The following is an 8,008-nucleotide window of genomic DNA, read 5'->3' on the forward strand; positions in this document are numbered from 1 at the left end:
ATATATATATATATATATATATATATATATATATATATATATAAAATCTCTAGTATATTTCTTTTCCTAAAGTCAATATGTCTGATATTAATTCAGCCAGCCCAGCTCTCTTATGATTACCGTTACATAGTCAATCTTTTTCATCCTTTTACTGTCAATCCAGTGTGTCTATGTGTGTGTGTGTGTGTGTGTGTGTGTGTGTGTTGCTGGGGATTGAATCCTGGGCCTCTCATATGCTAAGCAAGTGCTCCACCACTGAGCTACACTCCAGTTCCTGTCAATTCTATTTTTATCTTTAAATCTAATGTTTGTCTCCCTAGACAGTATTTTATTGGATATTGTTTTGTAACCAGTCTAATTATGTTTGCCTTTGAATTAGATGTTTAGGAAGTAATGTAATTATTGATAGGCTTGTATTATATCTGTCATGTTGTTATTTAATTTCTATGTGTGGCAGATTTTTTTGTTGTTCATCTGTAGCTTTTATTTTCTTCTTTTGTATTAAATACCATGTGTAACATTTTTATTCCATTGATAGGTTTTTAGATATTTAAAAATTTAAATAAAGAAATATTTTAAATTCTTAATTGTTGCTGTATAGATGAAAATATACATCTTACCTTTTCAAAATATAATTCAAGTTCATACTAACTTAATTCCAGTGTAATATGGTAACTTTGCTTCAATATAACTCCATTCCTCCTTCCCTTTTGCTGTTATTATTTATATGTATACATGTGTTATAAACTTATAAAATTATATTTTATTATACTAATTATTATGACATTTTTACAAAATATTTTTGAAGAAATTAAGAGGAGATAAAAGAACAATTTTTACTATTGACCCACATACTCACCATTTCCTGTGTTCTTCTTCTTTTTTTTCCTTTCTTTTTGGATTCTGGTTACCACCTTGCATTCATTTCCTTTCAGCTTAAGGAATTTCCTTTAGTGTTACTTGTAAAACATATCAGCTAGCAAACATTCTCTGATTTTGTTTATTTGAGAATATTTTACCTTCATTATTTTTTTTAGAGAGAGGGAGAGAGAGAGAGGGAGAATTTTTAATATTTATTTTTTTAGTTATTGGCGGACACAACATCTTTGTTTGTATGTGGTGCTGAGGATCGAACCCGGGCCACACGCATGCCAGGCGAGCGCGCTACCACTTGAGCCACATCCCCAGCCCCTTTACCTTCATTATTAAAGGTTAGTTTTGCTAGACATAAATTTTCAGTTTTTCTTTCAGCAATTTGAATATATCATGCTACTGTTTTTGGACTTCCATGTTTCTAATGAGAGGTTGGTTATTAATTATATTGTCCCCTTGTATGTGATCAGTTGGTTTTCTCTTGTTAGCTTCCAGATTTTCTTTTGCTTTGGCTTCCTACACTATAATGTGTCTAGGTGTGGTTCTTTGTATTTATTCCACTTGGGTTTGTTTAGCTTCTGGGGTCTGTGGAAATTTTTCATCAGATTTTGGCAATTTTTTCCCATTATATCATTAAATTTTTCCTGCCTCTTTCTCTTTTAGTCTTCTGGGGCTCCACTTATGTATATGTTGTTATGCTCGAGTTATCCCAGCAACATCTGAGGCTCTATTGATTTTCTTTCATCTTTTTTTCTGTGGTCTTCAGATTGAGTAATTTCTGATGATATGTCTTAAAGTTCACTGATTCTTTCTTCTGTGATGTCCTCTAGCAATTTTTGTTTACAGTTTCTGTTATTATACACTTCAACTCAGAATTTCCATTAAGCTAATGAGACGCAGTGACATGTGGCTATAGTCCCCGATGCTGGGGAGACTGAGATAAGAGGTTTGCTTGAACCCAGGAGTCTGAGACCAGCCTTGGCAATAAAATAAGACCCTTTCAATAAAGGAAGGAAGGAGAAAGAAGGAGAAGTGGGAGAAAGAAAGAAAGAGATGAAAGGAAGGGAGGGAGAGAAGGAAGGAAGGAAGGGAAGGAGGGAAGGAGGAAGGGAGGAAGGGAGAAAAGGAAAGAAGGAAGAAAGGAAATTTCCATTAAGTTCCTTTCTAAAAAAATTACTTCTACTTCTATATTGAGATCTTCTATTTATTGCTTCATTGTCAACATACTGATTTCTTAATTCTTAAGCATGATTTTCTTTATTCTTTGAATATGTTTATAGTGGCTGCTTTGAAATATTTGTCAAATCTAATTTCTTCTGGGCCCACTCAGAATCGGTTTCTATTGCTTCCTTTTTTCCTTGAGTATAGGCCAGATTTTCTGTTTCTTTACTTGACTCACGATTTTTGTTGAAAACTTGACATTTTATATGATATAGTGTAGCAATAGTAGACTGATTTTTCCCCTGAGCGTTTATTGTCTTTATTAACTGGTTCTGAACTTAATAAGCAGAATCTCCGTCTCCTGCGGTGTGTGGTCACTAATGCTTCTGCTTGGTTTTGTTTTGTTTTGGGGTTTGTTGTTGTTTTCAGGTTTTGTCTTTTTTTTTTTTTTTTTTTTTTTTTTTTTTTTTAATTTTTAGCCTGCCTAACTTTCTAAAGATCATTCCTATATCTGAAGAACTCAGTGGTCGGACAGGGATTGGGCAGAGGCTGGGTTCAAACACTGTCAGCCTAAAAGATCCATCCTTTGTAATGGATCTCAGTGTGAGTGGAGGAATGCATTCAAAATTCAGTCCATTTTTGAGTCTATCTAATTTTGACTTTCTTTCAGGCTCTATTGATTCTCCCCTACACATATGCATCAATCAGGGATGTGTGGAGAGTTTATATAACTTCTCTAGGGTGCTCTCGTTTCTAGGATTTCCCCCATTAAATTTCTGCTGGTCAGCTCCTTACTCCAACCAGGACTGCAACCACAGACTAAGAGAGCCGCAAAATTTCCCTTACAATTTCTCCTGAGTTAGCTGCTTTTATTGTCAGCACTGGGGGTGGGTCTTCATCTTCCACTCCAAATCAAGCCTACCAGATTCTGACAGTGAGGCTGCTGGTTTTCACCATCAGTGCTGCCCTGGTAACACTGCTGTGTTCAAGCCACAGGGCAGGGGCAGCTCCAGGCATGAAGACATAGACTCTCATTATTTTTATATAAAATGTTAGCAGGTTTTCAAGACTACATATTTTTCCATGTATTGTTTTATTACTGAGGAAAACTCTAAATAAACCTGTTAGCTTCACTTGCTCTTAGTTGACTTTAAAAATCACTAATTTAGAAGGTCACACTGCTGAGTAATACATTATTAGTCTCACAAGTTTTGCAGGAGTTAACACGTCTGATGTGAAGATTATGATGATAATGGTTGCCTAGGTTACTCTTCAGGGACCTGAAATCCAGTTTTGCTGTAAAAACTCTTCACTTGGGTCTATGGATGTCCAATGGGTGAGTGGAATGGGATAAAAAGACTTGGCATCTCTGCTTTCATACTGTGTCCGTCTCCTTTGTTGTCTTAACCTTTAGGTCAGATTCTACTCAGCTCTGTATGTAGGCCTGTTGAACATGTGAGAAATGTGTTGACTTGACCTGGGCTCTCCTAGCCATCCCCCCAGGCCAAAGACACCTACCAGCCACCATGACCAGAAACACCAGACCAAGAAAGAAAGAAAAAAAGGTGGCATCCGCGTTCCTGGAAGATCTCTGCCTATTCCCAGAAAAGATATGAATATTCCTCCACTTTATTATCCTATCCCTCCTCCTCATTATTCCTATGTGGTTTCTGCAACCGCTCAACCAGAGTTGAGAAACTGATTTGTGAGCAAAGTTCCCTCTTCTCCTTCATTTGGCCACTGAAGAAAGCCTTTCTCTCTCCTCAGGACTTGTCTCTCAGAGGAGTGCTTTTCCACGGGATGAACTTCCATTTGAAATGTTTCCCTTTGAAATATTCAAAGCCCTGACATATTTTTTTAACAATTTCACTCAGTTGGTTTTTTTTTTTTTTTTTTTTGTGTGTGTGTGTGTGTGTGTGTATAGAGAGGCAGGACAGATTTGCCCAACTCATGACTCTGCTATGATCAAAAGCCTCACTCTATATGTACTTTGAAAATGCGATCACACACACTGCACATCCTGTTTTCCACATTGGAAAGTCTATATTCCAGATTTGGTTTCATTCATGCATTTGATAATTTGGCTTCTTTTGGTTGGTTTTCTAATTTTTCAAATGGAAATTTTGGGATCAAATGTTTAAAAAAAGTAGAAACCCACAAGTCTAAGATCAGCCTAGGCAACATAGCAAGCTCACATTTTAAATAAAACAAATAACTAATAAAAAGCTGGAAAGCAGGGATTGTAATGAGTCAACCTAACAACTGTTTAGGGCACAGGTCAGGCAGGTCAAGAGAGGAACTCCCTGCTATTGTGAGTAAAGTGGTCAGAGGGTGAAAAAGAGAACACCTCAGGGGCTAGGGTGTGTCTCAGCGGTAGAGCATTTGCCTAGCACATGGGAGGCCCTGGGTTCCATCCTCAGCACCACATAAAAATAAATAAATAAATGTATTATGTTAAAAAGAGAGAGAGAAAAAATTTAAGAGTAACAGTTTAGATAGGTGTCAATCTCATTGTATTTATTCTACTTGGGATGGATAGTTTTCATTAGATTTGGGAATTTTTATTCATTTCATCATTCAATATTATTCTTCCGTTTTCTCTTTTGGTCTTTTGACCTAATCGAAATATTGTTATGCTCTCTTTGACAGCACATATACTAAAATTGGAACAATACAGAGAAAATTAGCATGGCCCCTGAACAAGGATGGCATGCAAATTCATGAAGCAGTCCATATTTTTAATAGATTCTACTGTCATGCATAACTAAAAAGAACAAAGAAAAAAAAATAAAAGAAATATTGTTAGTCTGAAAAGGGGGGAAGTTGTTTGAAAACCTGACAAAAAAAAAAAAAACGGTACCAAAAGCTATAAGATCTTTGCATTTATCTGTTTATGTATATATGCATGTTGCTATGTGACATTTTCCTATCTGGATGGTATTTTCAAATTAATTTATAAATTCCATAGAGGAGCTCTGTTTAATTAGCTAAAAGGAAAATAAGTGATTATATGAATTGAGTGTTCCTTCAACTCTTGGAAGTACCAAGACCAACTCCAATGTATTTCAAGTTCACATGATTTGAGTAAATCTTTGGTAAAGAAGACTAGTTTAATATTGTTGGTTTAATAATTAAAAGCTGCTTTTTCTGAGTTATCAGCAAAAAGATGTATTTGACTTTCTGTTCTTGCTTTGTTGACAATGGCCTAAGAAGCACATGCTATAAAAACAGTTAACAAGGAAATAACTCAGGATGGTGGTCAGCTTGGTTTAACATCTCACAATTTTTTCATGAACAATTTACGCATCATTGTTAAGTACAAGTAAATGAGGTGAACATAAATGGGATAAAAATTTATAAATGAATTTTCATAGTTTCAACAACTTTTTTGGGGTAACTTGAAAGGTAAAAATTATAATATACTAAATTAAGTGATATTCATTAAATCTCTGAACCTGTCTAAGTCAGTTAAATGCTGAAACATTAACTCTGAACTTAAATTTAAGTTTATATACTTTTGGTATCTTTTTATTTGGTAGAGAGAAACTAAAAGTATTTGGGCATGTTAATAAATATGGAAATGTATACAATACGTAAGTGTGTATTTCTAAATATTAGAGTTACTAAAAGTTCTCGTTAATAAATACAATTTTTAGAAATAATAAAGTAAATAACTGTGTACACAAAGAAAGTAAGACATATACCTGGTAAGGAAAGTTATGAGAATGTGTTTTCTGGTTGTTATTTTATTGTTAAGGGACAAAGAATAATTTTTGTCCTAAGGTAAAATGACTGGTTGTTCCAAAATGAGAAAGAGGAAAAGTACAGAACAAGCTACAAGGATATAAGAAAGTGGTAGAAGGTTTGTGGAAGAGAACATTTGAAAGAAGAATTTTATGTATGGTCAAGATGGTTAAAATTGAGTGAAGTTATTACAGGAATTTTTAAAATGATGCTTAATATCAAAATTACATTTGTATAAAACCAACCCTTTCTCTGTTAAAAGAGCAAAGTTTTCTTGGTGGAAGTTTTTCTTAACCTTTTAAGTGATCTGCCTTGAAAAAAAAGAGCTTACATCTTTTGAAAATAATTCTCTGTGGTTCATGTTATCTTTTTTTCCCAAAAAAGTATGAATAATTTATTTCAGGAATAAGATTAGAACACATATTTGGAGTTTTGTGGATGCTCACACTAACCCAGATTCATGCACCATTCCAACAAGTCTTTCCCTGAGCTTCTACAGGTGTTGGTTTCCAGTAGACCTCATGAGGAAAGACAGTCACAAAATCCAGAACAAGGTATTTTCAGATCCTCTCACTAGAGCAAGCCTAGTTAAGTGTCCGTCAAGTTTCTGGCCCAAAAATTCTAAAACTACACATGACTAAAAAATGAAATAGTTTTTCCAATATTTAACTTGTCTTATTTGAATAACTTTATTTATATAAGATAAAATTTACTATTCCTAAAGAACTGATAAAGAAAATCTAACTTGTTTAAAGCCAAAGGGTTTAACTTGGTTTAAGCAAACAGAAACATTTTTGTGAAAAGTCCACAATTAATTTGACTTCAAGATTGACAGAATCCAGGGATTTGAGTGATGTTTTTATATCCAAGTGTCTCATATATTAGCTCTGCTGACTTCTTTCTTATATACCATAGGATTAGCAAGATGGCTGGCCACTGTGCCCTTTCTTATATTTTCTCCTATATAATGCAAGTTCTGGATCTGAACTTTCTCATTGGCCCACCTTGGGTCACAGGCCATACAAATGTCATTTCTGATTGGCCAGTCTGAGTCACATGTCCATCCCTAGACTCAGGGATAGATCAACTCTATTTGGCAGAAGTTCAGATTGGTAGTAAGAAAAAGAAAGGAAAATATACATTGCACAGACAAAAAAGAGCCACAGTGATAAGCATATGTCTCTCAGGAGATTAAAAACAAACAAAAAAAAAACCAAACAAACAAAAAAAAAACCTTCCATTAGCAAATGGGGTACTACAGCAGAAAGGGATGTAAAGTAGAAGTCAAAGTTTCTTAGTTCTAATGTTAGCTCAACTGGTCCTTGTAAGATATAAATGAGGATGCAGTGAGAGCATTTCATTAACATTTGAATAATACTTATGGTTAAATAGCATGGTTATTACTCAAGAGGCTGAGAATGTATCCCTTGGGAGGGGAAAAAATAAAAAATCTGAATCCCATCAAAGAAACTCCAGCAACAAATTATGTAAACAAAGTTGAAGTAAATATTATATGTCTCTTATTATTATTATCCTAGTCTTTTATTAGATCTTTCGATTGTTTAAAAAAAAAAACAAAGTCTTCACAATATTAAAAGAGCTAAGGTTCTTTTTTTTTTCTTTTTATTTAAAAACGTTTTTCTAGAAGTTGGCGGTGAGGGGAGTGCATTGCCCCCGTGTGCTGCTTCACTGTGTGGGAGTATGACAAGTCAGGACGGCTAAAGGCTATCTTGTTAGGAATTTCCAGCAATAGTGGGGTGCTCCGGAACCTGGAGGAAGGATTTCCATCGCACGAGGATCGGCTACGGGGACTCAAACGCGAGAGGTTTGTCGCACGGAGGGTAACACTGCTTATTCAGCAAATTGCCCCGCGGCTAGAGTCTGCAGCGCGCGCTGGGAAACGAGGAGATAGCAACGCAGGGATACAGCGCTGCAGTTTCTGCCAGCCGTGCAAGCACCGTACTCAGGGCTGAATTCTGGGTTTGAGACGGGGGAAGGAAGCGGTCCATCTCGGTTCTCCACACCGGTCAGACCACAGAGGAGGCCAGCAGCCACCATGTTGGAAAGCTGACGTCACCATCCCTGTTTTCGACTGACCGCAGCTCATTCAGCCATAGAACAGGTAATTTCAGGCTGCCATTCGCCTGCGGCTTGGAGACAGATTGCTAGGGTTCAGTGCCTGGGTGCTTCTTAGAACCTGATCTTATCAGAGCGAACACCGAGCGCAGGG

At 36.0% G+C, this 8,008-nt stretch overlaps 1 non-coding gene across 1 annotated transcript; it reads left to right on the plus strand.

Moving 5' to 3' along the window:
• The first annotated feature begins 4,667 nt into the window (after positions 1-4,667).
• On the plus strand, positions 4,668-4,774 carry LOC125616007. The gene has a single exon (XR_007346600.1). It is a non-coding gene; the product is annotated as a U6 spliceosomal RNA (small nuclear RNA).
• Positions 4,775-8,008: the final 3,234 nt, after the last annotated feature.

This window comes from Marmota marmota, unplaced genomic scaffold (genome assembly GCF_001458135.2).
Source record: "Marmota marmota marmota unplaced genomic scaffold, marMar, whole genome shotgun sequence".
Lineage (NCBI taxonomy): Eukaryota > Metazoa > Chordata > Mammalia > Rodentia > Sciuridae > Marmota > Marmota marmota.